General features: G+C 42.2%; 1 protein-coding gene across 16 annotated transcripts in view; it reads right to left on the bottom strand.

The window, feature by feature from the left end:
* The window catches only part of gdpd5b (glycerophosphodiester phosphodiesterase domain containing 5b), a 312,299-nt gene that overhangs the window by 110,527 nt on the left and 182,836 nt on the right, over window positions 1-18,936 (bottom strand). The window contains exon 2 of one of the 16 annotated variants that reach the window (XM_069892146.1): window positions 12,438-12,523. The exons of the other annotated variants lie outside the window; for them this stretch is intronic. The gene's annotated coding sequence lies outside the window, so the exon portion shown is untranslated. The remainder of the gene's footprint in view (window positions 1-12,437; window positions 12,524-18,936) is intronic. 16 annotated transcript variants of the gene reach the window in all.

Raw genomic sequence — 18,936 nt, 5'->3', positions numbered from 1 at the left:
GCCTTCTGCACCTCGGCAATTCAATATTCAAATTTATTGTCAGAGTCGATAATGACATTCATATTCTTTTTCCTGTGGGCAAGGCAAAATTTCTACTTATCGGTAACTGTAAACTGTACTCAAGAAAAAAAATGTTCATAAAAGAGAAATATAAACAAACTAGCTGTACAATTCAGAGAAAAAAATATTCAGTTATAAATAATGAATTCCTGATTGAGTTTGTTGTTGAGGAGTCTAATGGTGGAGGGGTAGCAGGTGTTCCTGAACCTGCTGGTGCGAGCCTTGTGACAACTAGACCTCTTTCCTGATGGCAGCAGCGAGAACAGAGCGTGTGCTGGGTGGTGTGACATTTGCTGCTGCTCTCCCACGGCAGCGTTCCCTGTAGATGTTGTCGACGGTGGGGAGAGCTCTGCCCTTGATGGACTGGGCTGTGTCCATTACCTTTTCTGGGATTTCCACTCAGGGATATTGGTGCCCCCCCATACCAGACCATGATGCATCCGGTCAGCACACTTTCCACTGCATCTCCTTACTGTTCAGAAGTAGACCCTTATGAACTGTTGTGAGGGGACCTATCTCTATTTCTCCCTCAAGCAGTGTGGAAGCACCTTCCATGCTGTCCTATCTATGCACTCTATAGTTGTAGCAGATTTAAAAAAATTAAGAGTTGTGAATGTAGCTCAGACCATCACACTCCCTCTTCTTCCCTCCATCAAGTCCATCTATAACTCCCACTGCCTTGGAAAACTACCATCCCTGTCCTAGCCACACTCTTTTCACTACCCTCCCAACAGGAACAAGAATCACTTGTGAGATCACGCACATCAGTTTCAAGCATAATTATGCTGCCTTTGTTTCGTACCAATGGACCTTTCTCTGTTGGCTCTGCACACTGTATTGTGTCTTACTTGCTGTACTATGTCTTCTTTGGCTTGGCTTCGCGGACGAAGAATTATGGAGGGGTAATGTCCACGTCAGCTGCATGCTCGTTTGTGGCTGACAAGTCTGATGCGGGACAGGCAGACACGGTTGCAGTGGTTCCAAGGGAAAATTGGTTGGTTGGGGTTGGGTACTATGTACTATGTACGGAACATCTAAGTGGAGTGCTCGCAAAACAAACGGCATCTTTGATTCATAAAATAATCGACTTAAAGTTGAACAGGAAAGCCCACAAATGCTGAGATCGTAGTGCGGTACACAAAAGTGCTGGAGAAACTCAGCAGGTCATGGGAAGTAAAGGGTAACTAATGTTCTGGGCCTGGGCCCTTCGTCGAGGCACGACCAAAAAGCAGGCAGGCGTCCGAATCAAAAAGGTGGGACCGAGGAGAGGAGGGAGGAAGGAGAACAGACGAACAGGTAGAAGGTCAAAGGTGGATATAGGTGGGAGGGTAGAAGTTTGTCTGTTTTCCCCGTATCTGCGTGGGTTTCCTCCCACCCTCCAAAATGTAGGTTCATTTGGGTTTAATTAGCAGCTTGGGTTTAAGAGGCCACAATCGGCCTCGACCATGCTGTAAATAAAATTTAAACAGCTCCAGTTTCTCCAACAGATTGTTTGTGGCTCACTTTTAAGTAACTCTCCTTCAATGGGTCTGCTGTAGATTAGTGAGGAGTTCCTGAGGATGAGGGACGGAAAGGTAAAGACACCGTTTCTACTGATCAGCCAAGGAGGGAGCAGGTAAAGAAGTGAGAGTGAGCAGATCCACTCACAGGTTCCCTGCCAGACACGGACACCAATGCCAGTGCACTCCCACCGAGCAGCTGAGTGGTGCGTGTCGACTGCTGGCACCAAGTGCGGGGGCCAGCTGGTGTGTGGCAGAGGGCGCAGAAGGTGTCGGGGAGGAGTTGAGGCTTGACTTGGCAAGAAATGGAAGCTGGCATACTGTTTCCATGGCAGGAACATCAGGGAAGCTTCTCTCCATATCTCGACCCTGCATGCTGAATCCAACACAAGGAGAAAGTATGCCACCAGGCGCGTTGTTCGCAGGCCATTTGGGCCACATGTCCTCTGATAGCTCTGTGGAAGGTCACTCCAACCCAGAAAGATCTTGAAAATGGCTAGGGGATTTGGTCAAGAGCACCTTTGAAAGCATCCCGTCAGGGAGGATCACCACATGGGATGGGGATCTGCTTCAGACAAGACTTCAAAGAGTGTGGCCACAACTCAGGCCATCACACACATCCACCCACCTCAACTCCAACACTTTCTGCCGCCTTGGAAAAGCAGTCAACATATTAAAATAAGTAAAAACATGACGCAGAAGAAACTCACCAGATTAAACAGTGTCCTTTACATAGCAAAGATAAAGATACATAACCAACATTTTGGGTTTGACCCCTTCATCAAGGTATGAGCAAAATGTAGGCAGTTGCTCAAACAAAATGGTGGAGGGGAAAAGCACCGCCCCACAGGCAGGAGGTAATAGGTGCATGAGGAAGGGTGGGGGGGGGGGGGGGGGGGAAGAGAACACCGGTTGGAGTGCCCAGGTGGAAAATTAGGTTTTATTCCTTCAATTTACAGGTGGCCTTGGTTTGACTGTGCATGAGGCCATGGACGGACATGTTGGCGTGGGAGTGTGGCGGAGCATTGAAATGGTGGCCACTGGGAGATCCCTGTCACTGAGGCACGCTGCGAAGCCATCTCCGAGTCGGCGCCCAGTCTCGGATATAGAGGAAGACTCATCCTACCCTAGCCACACTCTCTTAAGCCCCCCTCCCCCATGTCAGGAAGAAGATTCACAAGTGTGAGGTCACCACCAGATTCAAGGACAGTTTCTTTCCCACTGTGATCAGACTCCTGAATGAATCTCACATTCCTGAAATAATGTTGCCCTTGCTTTGTTCTATCCAATCTCTTTCTCAACACGGTGCTGTGCTTTAACTGCTGTACTATGTATGGATTGAACAGCTGGACAACTCGCAAAATAAATATTCTCACTGGACCCTGGTACATGTGACAATAAACTTGGAGTGACTGGCTCTTAAGATCCTTAGATTCAAACATAGAGAGAGTAAACAGTCAGGAAGTCTAGGTGGGGAGGCATGGTGAGCACGGCACAGTACCAGCAACCTAGGTTCAAATCCCATACTGTTTGTAAGGAGTTTGTACATTCTCCCTGTGAACACGTGGGGTTTCCTCCCACTCTTGAAAAACATAGTAAGGTTTGAGGTCTTTGGGTGTCACGAGCTCGTGGGCTATGTGTAGGGCTCAGACATACCGTGCCGGATGTTTAAATTTATATAAAAATGTAAAAAATAATTTAAATTTTTTTTAAGGTGAACGTGTACTGACATGAACTTGGCCTCCAATTCCACTCACCACACATTAGGAACGGTGCCAAGAGGATACAGGAACAAGTTACACCAGGACCTCACTTGGCATTAGGGCTTCATTCTCAGGAACAGGAGTGTTATTTAGAAACTGAGAAGGCGAACCAAGGGAAGGTAAACTCTGGAAGACTGGTGTGTGGGTGATGGGGACGTAGACCCAGATGTGGAAGGGTGAGAAGCCTTGGTAATGATGGAAAAGGTGAACTGTGGGAGAGAGAGTGGCAGAGGAGCACGGGTGAAATTATGGTTCAGTGTTCATCCCACTGGACTGTGGGATCCCCATGTAGGCAGAAGAACTAGGAGCAGGAGTTGTCCATCTGGACCCTTGAGTTGCTCCACCATTCAATAATATCATCATGGCTGATATAACTGTGGACTCAGCTCCAATTAACTGCCTGTTCCCAGTAACCCTTAATTCCCCTACTGTGCAAAAATGTGTCTATCTGTGCCTTAAATACATTTAATGAGTTAGCCTCTACTGGTTTCTCAGGCAGAGAATTCCATGGATGCGCAGACAAGAGGCGTTGTTCTCCAGGTACTCCTCTAAAACAGGTCATGACATACTGTGCACTCAATGGTCCTTGGACAGTGATATCATATGTTGTTATCGGACAATTATCATTGATGTCCTGCACTGTTACTGGCCAATTGCCAGTGATACAATGTACAGCCTTGGCCAGTTACAGGTGATGCATTGCACCATCATTCACCACTTGTCAATGTCTTAAACTGCAATTGATTATATAACGGGCTGCCATTGGCTGAGACAAATTGCCTGTCTGGACGCATTCAGCAAGAGAAGTTTTAATAATATTATTCTTCCTTGTCATGTTCCGAATTGAAACCCTTTTGGGGGACTTAAGAGCTATATTAAATCAAATTATTGGGAAACAATTGCCTCAAAGTCCAGAACTTCTTTTATTTTACGGACATAAGACCTAAAATGAGGCTGTTCAAATATCAATTAGAGTTTCTTAAAATTCCATTGACAGTGGCCAGGAAATGTCTTGCAGTTACCTGGAAGCCTGATTCTCTCTTAGATATAGCCTGTTGGAACACTGAAATACATTTCCCCTGGAGAAAATCACTTACAACGTACGGAATAAATACAACATGTTCTTTGCCGGTATGGGAACCTTACTTACAATATGTAGGGTTGAATAATTAATTAATAAGATACTTATTCTATTTATTTTTCTTCCTTTTGTTGAAATTTAGATAAAAATAACTGGGCCTCTTCTGGTTGAATTGGATTTCAGATCTAAATAGCTCCTTCTCTTTTTTCTTTATTTCTTTTCGTTCTCCTCTTTATTTTCTTTCTCTCTCCTCTTTCTTTTTCCATCTTCATTAAGGGTTTTGTTTGGAGGTGAGCAGGGATAGGGGACATATTTGGAATATGAATTAATGATTCACATTTAATTACTTAGCTGTGATGATAATTTGGTATTGTTTGTTGATAAAATCAAAAGTAAAATATTTAAAAAAGCAATATTATTTTCTCGTATTTCTTTAGTTCTCCCCCCTATAAAGGTTGAAACCTTGTGTTTTTGATTCATAGTTAATTATATGCCTGTCCCTTTAAGAAAAATTATTGTTTGTGGTGTTTCCATAGTGACTATGTATAAATGATCGTAATATCCAAGCAGACCAAGAGTTTGCATCTCATTCTTTGAAGAACTATGAAGGGGATGTAAGCTCGAGATACTTCTCTTTGAATATATCTTATTTTGTCTTAATTTCGTCAGTTTCTTCTTCTATCTGTTTAAAGTTGAATATCGTTATATCATTTATACAGGATGCTTTGTTTACTCATCGTAATGAAAAACTCAATACGAAGCTATGCAAAATGTTTATCTGTTTTATCAACGAATTAAAGCTACTTAAAGCTGCATCTACAAAGTTTGGTTTATTGGATTAATAAGATAGTAATTTGGAATATCGTCGCTCACATTTCCTTGAAGACGACACATTTTGAAATTTGGAAATATTAGAACTTGGAAAGTGTCGTCTATACCACCAAGCGAAGAGTCCAGCTGGGCACTGTGGGCAAAACTCTGCAAGGTACTGCTGAACTAGAGTAAAAACGTAATGCTGGAGAAACTCAGCAGGTCAAACAGCGTACTGTACCGCAAAGATAAAAATATATTTCCAATATTTTGGGCTTGATCAAGGCATTTAGTGCACTGGAATACGGACGAGACTTACTCCCCTTGGGTGAGAGATGGACAAGATCACAGGATGAAGGGAGTCTAGGATGACAGCCAGTTTATTGTCACATATGAGCAGCACGGTTAGCATAGAGGTTAGAGCGATGTTATTATGGCACCAGCGTCCAGTGTTCGAATCCGCCGCTGTCTGTAAGGAGTTCGTAAGTTCCCCCCGTGTCTGAGTGGGTCTCCACCGGTTTTCTCCCGCCCTTCAAAGCAGATGGGGGCTGTTGATTAATTAGGTGCAATTGGGTGGGACGGGTTTAATTCACCAGAATTGGCTTCTACCACACTGTAAAAATGGATTAAAAATGTGAAGCACCAGTGGGAGATAAAGAACAGTTGACACTTGGAGCCAAGACCTTTTAACTTACTGCTGCTCGAGTTCCTCCAGAACCTGTTTAGCTCAGGATTCCATCATCTGCAGTCTGCTGTGTGTCTCCATATCCTTCCTCAAGTAAGGAAACCAGAACTGCATGCAGTTCTTCACCAGAACCTCCCTGCTCTTAAATTCAATCCCTCCAGCAGAGGGCAATCGTCTTATTTGCCTTCTTTTTTTTTTTTTTTTTTAAATTTTTTATTTTTCACACCATAAATCACAATAGCCATGATATACACTTTTTCTTTTCCACACATTTACTTCTGATTACTCTAAATTACTAAACTTTTGCAGTTCTTGCACAAGCACTCCTTGCACGTTGCCTTTTTTGACCTTTTAAAGAAAAGTGCTCGACAATGAAGATTTTGCTTCCAGAACACTTTTTGGTGTATATTACGGATTTTGGGAAAATCGCCTTAAACTTTTTCTATCACATACCGTTTTTGAAGATACAATCTATTTTTTGTGATTCCTTGCCACACTTTAAGTCGACAAGTATACTGCCCACAAAGCAAGCTGTTTTGATCGGTCCAAGCACGCCTGGGCATGCACTCAGTGCAGATGCTCTGCAAATGTTGAAAAATAGCGTGGAAGGCATTTAAAGTTGTGGCTGAGAATTTTCTTGGCAGCGACAGAGCACCAAACTGCATCCAGCTGATCAACAACATGCTTCAAGCATAATTTTCTGATTTTTGCGCTTGGACTCCTTCCCGGCGGATCTTGGTGCCGTCAGTGGCTAAAACGGTGAAAGATGTCACCAGGACATCGCGACCGCAGAAAAGTGGTATCAGGGCAACTGGAATCCATCAATGCCAGCCGACCATTGTTGGACACTTTCGCAAGAGGCCGAGTACAAAACAAAAATCAGTGGCAAAACATTCTTGGGTCAGTTAAACAAACACATGTCAGCACCATTGTGCGATTAAACATGCTAAAATCAATCAAAGTTAATTTGTTGTTTTTCCAACTTGCTACATGATACAGCATATCTGAAATTATCTTTGTATTCAACTTGAAGCTATCTATCATACTCCCCAATTTTGTTTTTCATTTTTTTGTCCAGTGTACCCCATGCTACCTAACACTGTGACTTCCAGGAATGCTGGAGAGCTAGCCTCGAAGGTTGTGCTCGGGTCTCTGAAGTTGAACCAGTGACCTTCTGTCTCATGAGAGAGGCTGTTCCCTTTCTCATGAAGACAAGCTGATCGATTTGATGTCTCTGTGCATGAAGTAAACGATACCTCTTGTGGTTCCCCCAACAGTAAAGTTCAAACCTTCAATTGTAGTGGGAGTTAATTACTGTAATCACTCAGGCTCCCGAAACTGACTAGGAGTTGTCTGAAACTGATATAAAACTGAAGCTTATTGTTGGGTGGAGGGGATGTGACACAGTGGAAGTGAAATGTAAGCCTTGCTATGAGAGGGATAAGACATTCTAATTGCTGGTCTGAACTGTGCCCACATAACAGCTCGTCAAATGAGAGAGTGAATTGGCAATAGCAGCGGGGACAAGAGAGGGGGATGGTGGAGAGGAAGAGAGGGCGTGAAAATGAAGGGAGAGTGAGAATGTGAGAGGGTGAAAAGAGAAAATGAGAAAGAGGGTGAAAGGGGAAGGGAGGGAGAGGGGACGAAGGAGGCAGAGAGAGAGGAGAGGGGGGGAAAAAAGGTAAGGGAGGGCAGAGGGATGGAGAGGGGGAATGATAGGGTTGGGGAGGGGCAGAGGGGAAGTAGGGGAAAGTGGAGAAAGGCAAGAATGGAGAGGGGGAAGGTTGGAAAGAGGGGGAGAGGGGACCTGCTGAGGGATGGAGGGAGGGTTGAAATGGGAGGGGGAGGGGGAAAAGAGGGAGGCAAAAGGGGGTGTGGAAGAGGGAAGGACTGAGTGAGCAGGATGCAGAAAAAGGGAGCGAACAAGGGGAGAGGGAGGAGAGAAGGAGAATGGGAGGGAGATAGGGGAGTGGGAGGGGGGGGGGGGGAGAGATTGAGAACACTAGGAACTCGAACCTCTTCCAAGTACATACTTTACTGGGTGCCGTGCTGACAGGGGTCAAGACCTTGCCAATCCATCTGTCCCTGCTCCGGGAGTGTTTAACATTGAGGTTGTTAGGCAGGGTTTGCTAGAATGTGTGCTATGCATTACAGGCTGCCTTCATGAGCAAATTGACAACTGATGAGAACAAAAGGACCTGCTCTCACAGCTCTCCACTGGGGCAGGAAAACATCACAAGGTGGTTTCACGGTTCCACAAATCAGAGACAACTTAGCCATGACACGGTTTGAATAGAGGGTGGAGAGTGAAGAGGAAGGGTGGGAGAGAGGGGGAGGAGAGATGGGAAAGGGGAGATGAAAAGAAGGGAGAGAACTGCAGAACATTACAGTAGAGAAAACAGGTCCTTCAGCCCTTCTAGTCTGTTCAAACTATCATTTGGCCTAGTCCCACTGACCTGCACCCATTCCAGCACCCTCCATACCCCCTCCCATCCATGTACCCATCCAAATTCTTCTTAAATGTTAAAATTGAGCCTGCATTCACCACTGCAACTGGCAGCTCATTCCACACTCTCCGTGTGAAGAAATTCCCCCTCGAATTTTCACCTTTCAACCTACTCACATTTATTCTGTCTCTCCCCCTCATAATTTTGTAAATTTCTATCAAATCTCCCCTCATTCTTCTACGCTCCAGGAAATAAAGTCCTAACCTGTTTAACCTTTAGCTGCAACTCAGTTCTTCACTTCCCAGCAGTATCCTAATAAATCTTTTCTGCACTCTTTCAAACTTATTGATATCTTTCCTGTCGTTAGGTGACCAAAACTGCACACAATCCTCCAAATTTGGCCTCTCCAATGTCTTAAACAACTTTACCATAACATCCCAACTCCTGTACTCAATACTTTGATTTATGAAGGCCAATATGCCAAAAACTCTCTTTGCAGCATTACCCACCTATGACACTACTTTCAGGAGATTATGTATCTGTATTCCCAGATCCCTCTGTCTAACTCACTCCTCAGTGCCTGACCATTTATCATGTACATCCTTTCTTGGTTTGTCCTTCCAAAATGCAACCCCTCACCCTTGTCTGCATTAAATTCCATCGGCCATTTTTCCAGCTGGTCCAGATCCCTCTGCAAGCTTTGAAAACCTTCTTCACCGTCCACAACGCCTCCAATCTTAGTGTCATCTGCAAACTTGCTTTGTCTGCTCCGCCATTCTAATCATGAGCTGATCCATCCACCCATTCAGGTACACTACTCGTCTTTCTCCGTGCAATCCTTGATGCCCTAACTAATCAATCCCTGCCATAAATACACCCAACAACCTCGCTTCCACAGTCACCTGTGGCAACAAGTTCCACAGATTCACGACCCATTGACTAAAATTTTTTTCCGTACCTTTGTTTTAAATTGACGCCCTTTTATCCTGAAGTTGTGCCTTTTTGTCCAAGAATCCCCTACCATGGGAAACATCCTTGCCACGTCTACTACGTGCAGGCCTTTCAGCATTCAAAATGCCTCAAAAAAGTCCTCTTCATTCTTCTGTACTCCTGCAAGCTGACAATCATCCCTCGTGTACTGATCCTTTCATTCCTGGTATAATTCGAGTAAATCTCTGAACCCTCTCCAAAACCAGCTCGTCTTTTCTCAAATAAGACACCCAAAACTGTACTTTATAGAGTCTCAATATTACATCTCTGCTCTTATATGCTATCCCTTTAGATATGAAGGCCAATTTTGCATTCACCTTCTTCACCACCAACTCAACAGGGAGGTTGACCTTTAGGGTATCCTGCACGAGGACTCCCAAGTCCCTTTGAACCTCAGAATTTTGAATTTTCTCCCCATCTGAATAATAGTCTGCCTGTCCATTTCTTCGACCAAAGAGCAAGTCCATACACCTTCCAACATTGTATTTCATCTGCCACCACTTTGCTAATTCTCCTAATCTATCGAAGACTCTCTGCAGCTTTTCGGTATCCTCAGCATCACCTCTCTACCGTCTATTTTAGTATCATCTGCAAACTTAGACACAATGCCAAATCATTTGTATACAATGCAAAAAGAAGCAGCCCCAGCACTGACCCTGCGGAACTCCACTGGCAACCAGAATGGGATCCCTTTATTCCTTATCTGTTTCCTGCTCATCAGCCAATGCTCTAACCATGCTAGTATCCTTCCTATAATTCCATGGGCCTTCATCTTGTTCAGCAGCCTTATGTGTGGCACCTTGTTGAAGGCCCTTTGAAAGACCAAATACCCAACATCCATTTCATAACCGATGTCTTGTATAACTTTGGCATAACATCCCAAATCCTATACTCAATACTTTGATGTAGGAAGGCCAAAGTGGCAAAAGATCTCTTTATGACCCTATCTACCTGTGAAGGGGGAGAGAGCAGGATGGGAAGGAAGAGAGGGAAAATGAGAAAGGAAGGGAGTGTGAGAGAAGAGAGCAAGAGGAGGGAAAGAGGGAAAAAGAGAAGAGAGAGGGAGATGTCTGTGTTTACTTGTCACAAAATACCTTCTACAGTGCGAATGGTTCTACTTTGAGCTCTAACATTCGTACATCTATGTAAAGAGCACAGTTATAAGAGAATTATGTTGCAATGAAAAGAAAGATCACTTAGAACCAAGCAAAGGCAGCACAGTTGTGGGGTGGTGGTCAGTAGAGAGAAGTGAAGTCCATCTAAAAACTCAAATTAAAAAAATTACTGCTACAAATAAAAACTAAACCCCCTATTGACCCATGCTCCCCCCCTAAACTAGTCTAATCCCAAAACTAAAATATATGATATTTCATTATAAAATTATTACAAATAATTAATTCAGATGCATCAGTTGACACTCAGAGACCTCAAAAACATCTTAAAATTATTATACCTTCAGGGAAAACTTCACTGATCAGGAAAAATAAATGTTAAAAAACATAATTTTAATTTAATTATTTTAGCATATGGGGCCCCAAATTTGCAAAAATAAAGAATATTTATCCCTTAAATTATACGAAATTTTTTCTAACAGAATACAACTTTGTATCTCAGCATGCCATCTGTCTAATGTTAATGAAACTTCGGATTTCCATGTTACAGTGACACATTTCCTTGCTATTACTAAGACCAACTTAATTGAAATTTAGGAGTGACACTTTCAAAATTTCCTAACAAAAGTAATTCAGGGTTTAAAGGAAAGTTCACCCCCGTTATCCATTGCAAAAATTTACTAATAGAAACCCTAAAGGTCTTTGAACAAGACCACGTAGATGAAGAAAAGTTGCAATTTCTGTTCCACATCTAATCCTATCTCCATCTACTTAACTTCTGAGGAGTAATATTATACAGTCGGTGTAAAAAATTATAATGAAGTAAAATCCCTATCGTACATTAATAGCATTTGTCATAATTTCTTTACACAAATTTTGCCAGTCTTGTTGATCTATATCGTGTCCAAATCTTGTTCCCATCTTTCTTTTGAATTAAACAAACCTGTTCTTCTAATAAATATATATGCAATTGAAATAAATTTTTTATCATTCCTTCAACTATAATTTGTTCCAAATTCGAAGGATCTTTTAAAATAATTTCCGATCCTACTTCCTCTCTTAAATAAGCCCTCAATTGAATATAACAAAATAATGTTTTACAAGGGATCAATCATTAATTGATTAAAAGGCATAATAGGGTTAGAGTTAGATACTTTTGTTTAAGTCTTGAAAAAACTTCTAAGGAAATGGAATTGAGAAAGTCTAGAAGAGATATTGGCAACACATTCATTTTTATCCAATTGACTCTGCCAATAAGAATTATTGGGAAAATCATCCATTTACCAAGGTCTTCCCCTATTCTCTTAAGCAAGGGAAGATAGTTCAACTTATATAAATTCTGTAAGTTACTATCTACCTTTAACCTTAATTATTTTATACCATTTAGTGGCCACTTAAATTGTGCATTTCTATGAATTTGATAATTACCTCCCATAAGTGGCATAATTTTGATTTTATTCCAATTGAGTTTATAACCTGAATCTATCCCATAATCCTCCAGTTTAGATTTCAGTTTTAGTAATGAGGTTTCTGAATCTGTCAGATATATCAGTACATCAAAAGAAAATAATGTTCTTTCTGATTTACCCTGAAACCTTTAATGTCTGGATCTTGTCTGATAGATTTCACTAACGGCTCTATAGAGTGGATAAAGAGAGTTGGAGACGACTCCAACTAAGGAAAAGGGATGATTCCTTTTATTCAGGACAATACGATTCCTACTCTAAGATAGATTTATTTTTGGCTTCAGCTCAATTGCAGGGTAGGATCATGAAGGCTAAAGTGAGACTTTTCTCAGATCATTCTCAGATCAATTGTTATGCCAGATAAGCAAAAGATGGCCTATAGATGGCGCCTTAATTCATTGCGTTTAAGAGACCGGATTTTTGTAATTTTATTAAGATGGAAATTACTTTGTTCTGTGAGAACAACTTTAATTGAATTGGGACACATTGAAAGCATAACTAAGAGGACAAATAATTAGTTATACCTCTCGGATTAAAAAGGAATATATGAAGGAAGAAGGAGAATTGGAGCAGGAGATATATCTGGAAAAGGATCTTCAACAAATGGGCTCTGAAGAAAAACATACGCAATTAGTTAACAAAAAGTTAAAGTCCAATACATTGTAAACTTACAGAACAAAAAAATAATAATTAGAACTAAGAAAAAGTACTATGCAGTGGTTCTCAACCTTTTTCTTTCCACTCACATAGCACTTTAACTAATCCCTCTGCCATCAGGGCTCTGTGATTAGTAAAGGATTACTTAAGGTGGGATGTGAGTGGAAGGGAAGGTTGAGAATCACTGCTCTAGACCCAATTGTTACTGAAATATTTGGCTTGATAAAAATGGTCATTGGTCCATTTCCTTTGGAGTTCTGAAACTGTGCACATAACGAGTCCATGAGGTCCAATTAAAATAGGGTTTTCAAACTTTTTCTTTCCACCCAGATCCCACCTTAAGCAATCCCTTACAGAGCACTGATGGCATAGGGATTACTTAAAGTGGTATGTGAGTGGAAAGAAAAAGGTTGCAAACCACTGAGCTAGGGGAAAGGACCCATAAGGTGCTCTCCTGGCAGTTGAAAGCAGAACGGATCTCCAGAACAATAAATGGAATTAAAACAGAACCACACAGGATTTCCTATAAACCACAAGACATTAATGAGGCTTCCAAACAATTTAATGTTAAATTATATAAATTGCAATCATTAGGAGATGAGAATAAAATAGAGGACTTCCTGTCACAATTTGACCTTCCAAATTTAAATCTAGAAGAACATAGAGGTCTAAATGCTCCCTTTACTCAAGCAGAGATAAGTGAAGCTTTGGCCTCATCACAAACTAATAAATCTCTGGGAGAGGAGATGGGTTCCCCCTGAATTTTAAAAGCAATTTTAAAGATCTTTTAATACCTCTTTTTATGGAGGTATTGGATCAGGCAGTTGTAGCCCGTGGCCTCGTGGAATCTTTTTCAGTTGCAATAATTACGGTGAGACCTAAAAAAGATAGGGATACATTGAAACAGTCATCTTATAGGCCCGTATCATTACTGAATTCGAACTATAAGATTATTGTCAAAGCCTTGCCAAAATTAACTAATGCACACCAAACAGGCCTTGTGCAAACGAAACAATCTGCAGGTAATGTAAACAGATTGCTCAGCATAATTCATCTGGCACAAACATGAGATGATCTGAGTGTTGCTGTGGCCCTTGATGAGGAAAAAGCCTTTGACAGACTGGAATGGGATTTTCTATTTAAGGTGCTGGAAAAATTTGGGTTAGGGCAAACATTTATAAATTGGATTAAAGCTCTATATTCTGAGCCTAATGCCAAAGTGATTACTAACGGGTAAATTTCATCCAGCATTCCCATTATCTAGATCGAGTAGACAGGGTTGTCCATTAGCTACCATATAATTTTCATGAACTCTTCTTGTCTTTTGCTTCCAAAATCTTGTGAATTCTTCCTCTTAACTAGCTGCATCACCTTTTATGTCAACCACGGTTCCCTTATCCTACTATCTTTTCTCTGTCTCTGTGGGATTAACCCATCCAAAACCCTGCCCAAGTAATTCCCTTCCAGTTTAGGTGTAACCCATTCTTTTTTTTTTAAAAACAGATTGTACTTTCCCGAGAAGAGATCTTAATGATCCAGAAACCTGTAACCCTGCCCCCTGGACCAATTGTACAGCCATACAGTCATATGAGTCTCTACGTGGACAAGATGAAGGAGATGATCGTGGACTTCAGGAGGACCAGGAACAATCACACTCCACTACACATCAACAACTCTGTAGTAGGGAGAGTGGAGAGCACCAAGCTCCTTGGAGTTCACTTAAATAGTGACCTATCATGGACACTCAACTTCTCTTCATCTATCAGGAAGGTGCAACAGCGACTATTGAGAGTGACTTTGCCGGCTGTATCACAGTGTGGTACGGTTTCTGCAGAGAAATGAATCAGAGGTTAATCTACAGGCCATAAGAGTGGCAGAGAAGAGGAGTGGAGTCTCCCTTCTATTGATGTGATCTACTGGGATCATTGTTTAAAGAGGGTACGCCAAGTCATCGAGGGGCCCCTTCCATCCCACACACATCTTTCAGCTGCTCCCGTCGGGGAAGAAATACAGGAGTAACAGAGCCAGCACCACCAGGCTGAGGAACACCTTTTTCCCACGGGCAGTGAGAATGCTGAACGACCAAAGGAATTGCTCATATTAACATAGAAACATAGAAGATAGGAGCAGGAGTAGGTCATTCGACCCTTCGAGCCTGCTCCGCCATTCAACGAGATCATGGCTGATCTTAAAGTTCAGTACCCCGTCCCCGCCTTCTCTCCGTGACCTTTAATACCCTTATACTGAATTTAATACCCTTAACCCCCCACGACTCCATTTTCACGAAACAATGTTTATTTAATTGTATTTTGGAATACTTGTCCTGCATATATATTGTTTGTTTGCATATGTGTTGTGTCTGGTTGTGTGTCTGCACGTTTTGCACTTTCGTCGAGTTGGACTTGTACAATCAGATGACAATAAACTAAACTTGACATTCCACTCTGCCTACAATCCGATGATCACTTTTGAAATCCTGTCTTTCACCTTCCTACCTACCTCCCTGTATTTTCTCAAGACCTTATCCTTTTACCCACCTATGCCATTGATACCATGGCCGCTCACGCTCCCATTTCAGGATGCTGCGGACCCAATCCAAGGCGCCCCTGACCCTGGCACCTGGGAGGCAATTAACCATCCAGTGATCTCCTTCATCTCCTGTCTGCTCCATTATTATATCCCCTATCACTAGCATTCTCCTTTTCTCCCTCCTTCCCTCTTGAGCCACAGTATCAGACACCTGGCTTTGCCCTAGTAGGCCATCCAAAGCAGCCTACTTATTATTGAGGATAACGGCTACTACCTGCCAGCTTGCTTTTGCTTTCTGGCAGAAGTTAGGACAGAGTGGAACTTTGGAATAGGCTTGGATTTTAGAAGGATAAAAGATAGAAAGTGTTTAGCTGGCGCTGTCAACTTAATAGTGCTGGGCTATCATTTGCCGACAACGATGTCATTGGCACAAAGGGGAGCTAAACAACAGCTGGCCTTAAGGCAGAGGATGGGGAATTGTAGAGCAATGAAACAAACACTTAACGTCTTTGACCCGAGAATGATCAGTTAAATGTTTTAAATTTAGACATACAGCATGATAACAGGCTCTGTCGGCCCTCGAGTCCATGCCACCCAATTACACCCAGTTCATCTATAACACTGTATGTTTTGAAGGGTGGGAGGAAACCAGAGCACCTGGAGGAAGCCCACGCAGGCACGGGAAGAATGTATAAACTCCTCATACATGGCACCAGATTCGAACCCCCGGATGTGTGTGCAGTAACAGGGAAGTAAGAAAAACAAACAGTGAGGTCACGGAAACTATATTAAAGAAGAGGAAGTGCTTTCTTTTTTAAAGCAAATAAGGATCGATAAATCCCCAGGGCCTGACAAGATATTTCTTGGACCTTGAAGAAGGCTAGTGTTGAACTTTCATGTGCCATGGGAGAAATATTTAAAATGTCCTTAGCCATGGGTGAGGTGCCGGACGATTGGAGTAGAGTGTTCCTGTAATTTGTCGTAAGTGTGCTGGCCCAGGGAATCCGGAGTCTATTGTGGGAATTGGTGTAGTGGGGCTTCTATTTGTGTTGTCTTTGAATGGGGTTGAGTCTGGGTAAGGGTGTCTTTATTCTCTCGGGTTGTGTCCTGGCTTAGAGAGTCTACATCAGGCAGTTTGCTGTCAGGCCTAGTAGGCCCTTGTGGGATTGATTTTGGCAAGTTATAGGCGGGAGATCCTGAAGTCTGTCGTAGGTAAATTATTGGAAGGTGTCCTAAGGGATCAGATATACAAGCATTTGGATAGCCAGGGACTGATTACGGATAGTCAACATGGTATTGTGCACGGTAAGTTGTATTTAACCAATCTTATAGAGTTTTTTGAGGCGATTACCAAGAAAGTTGATGAAGGAAAGGCTGTAGATGTTGTCTACATGGACTTTAGTAAGGTCCTTGACAAGGTTTCACATGGAAGGTTAGTCAAGCACTCCATATTTATGGTGAAGTAGTAAATTGGATTTGACTTTGGCTATATGGGAGAAGCCAGAAAGTAGTGGTGGATGGTTGTTTCTCAAAATGGAGCCTGTGATTAGTTGTGTGCCTCAGGGATCAGTGCTGGAAACAATGTTGTTTGTCATCTATATCAATGATCTAAAATTCTAGATAACGTGGCAAATTGGATCAGCAAGTTTGCAGATGACACTAAGATTGGAGATGTTGTGGACAGTGAAGATGATTTTCAATGCTTCTAGAGGGATCTGGGCCAGCTGGAAAAAGGGGCTGAAAAATGGCTGATGGAATTTAATGCAGACGAGCATGAGGTGTTGCATTTTGGAAGGACAAACCAAGAAAGGACATACACGGTAAATTGTAAGGCACTGAGGAGTGCGGTAGAACAGACGTATCTGGGAATACAGGCACTCAATTCCCTGAAAGTGGGTTGTAAAGAGAACTTTTGGCATATTGGCCTTCATAAATCAAAGTATTGAGTACAGGAGTTGGGATGTTATGGTAAAGTGGTATAAGATGTTGGTGAGGTCAAATTTGGAGAATTGTGAGCAGTTTTAATCACCTAACTACAGGAAAGTTGTCAATAAGATAGAAAGAGTGCAGAGAAGATTTACTAGGATGTTGCCTAGACTTCAGGAACTGAATTACAGGGAAAAGTTAAACAGGTTAGGACTTTATTCCCTGGAGCATAGAGGAATGAGGGGAGATTTGATAGAGGTATACAAACTTATGAGGGGTAAAGACAGAGTAAATGGAAGTAGACTTTTTCCACTGAGGGTAGGTGAGATACAAACCAGAGGACATGAGTGAAAGGTGAAAAGTTTAGGGGGAACGTCTTCACATAGAGTGGTGGGGGGCATGGAACGAGTTGCCAGCTGAGGTGGTGAATGCGGGCTCAATTTTAACATTTAAGTAACATTTGGACAGAGCTGGTTCCTTCTGCTTAGTCAGGCGTGGCTGAAAATTGTGGTTGATGTTCTTCCTTTGGTCTGATAACTGCTGAGCAAAAATCAAACCATCTGCTTTTTTATATAACCTCTTACCTGCTAGCCTGTGCTCCACCCCTTTCCCCTTCCTCCCTCCTCTCCTCCTTCCCCTACCCTCTACGCTTTTTATTCAGGCGCCTGCCTGTTTTTTGCTTGAATCTGACGAAGGGCCCAGGTCTGAAACGTTGGTTATCCTTTCACTTCCTAGGGATGCTGCGTGACCTGCTGAGTTACTCCGGTGTATTGCTGTTTTTTGAAAATATAAGCAGCTTGATTGACACATTTATAATACTTGATATTAAGGACTGTTTACTGCCATACCCATAACCACAATGGGGAGCTGTAATTAAATTCCTGATTACTGATTGCAGGTACATAAAACACACTGACAATGGCTATAAACTAAAATAACATAAAATGCAATAAAATAAGAGGACATCACAGGCAAAACTCTCCGCCCCATCGAGAACATCCATGGGGAACACTGCCTTTGTAGAGTAGCAGTAGCAATCATCAAGGATCCACACCACCCAGCAAATGCTCTATTTTCACTGCTGGCATCAGAAAAGAGGTCTCGGGGCCACAAGGTTCAGGAACAGCTGCTACCCCTCCACCGTCAGACCCCTCAACGACAAACTCAATCAGGGACACACTCTATTGATTTTTTAAATTCTCTCTATATTGCACAGTTTATTTACAATTTCTTTAACGGTTTACAGTTTTTTTTCATTTGTTTACACGTGTATATTCTGTACAGTTTTTTTTTGCACTACCAATTAGTAGTAATTCTGCTGCGTCCGCAGGAAAAAGAATCTCAGGGATGTATGTGATGTCCTGCATGTACAAATCTGAAATCTGAATCTGAAAATGATAGACTGATTCACAATTGTAGTCATGCCTAAAATGTGCTTGTTTTTGTGGATTTAAAATAGTGTAGATATTAAAAATATTTACAACATTCTCAAGTGACAATGTTGATGTCCCCTGAATCTAATCACTCCACTCTTGGACGTCTAGGTGTATGCTCATGGGAAAAGGGTGCTGGTTGTCCATCCTATCTGGGCTTCCTGATCTTCTTATGCACCAAGTCACCGTTACCTTTCTTTGCCCTAAAGAGAAAAGCACTAGCTCTCCAGGAGAAAACCAGTAAATGCTAGAAAATGTCAGCATTTCCGGAGAGAGATAAAAACAGAGTTAACGTTTTAAGTCGAAGACTTGTGTCAGAATTCGGATGACCTGAGTCATTCTCTCTGCCTGGCCTACTGACTGCTTCAATCTGTTTTCAGTTTATTGTCAGAGTGCATTATGTGATATCACGTACAACCCTGAATTACCACTTATTGGATAAGCAAAAAGAAAACTCTACACAGAGTATGCATGTGAA

The sequence above is a fragment of the Narcine bancroftii genome, chromosome 7, assembly GCF_036971445.1.
Source record: "Narcine bancroftii isolate sNarBan1 chromosome 7, sNarBan1.hap1, whole genome shotgun sequence".
Classification (NCBI taxonomy): domain Eukaryota; kingdom Metazoa; phylum Chordata; class Chondrichthyes; order Torpediniformes; family Narcinidae; genus Narcine; species Narcine bancroftii.
This window is presented reverse-complemented; position numbering and strand designations above follow the sequence as displayed.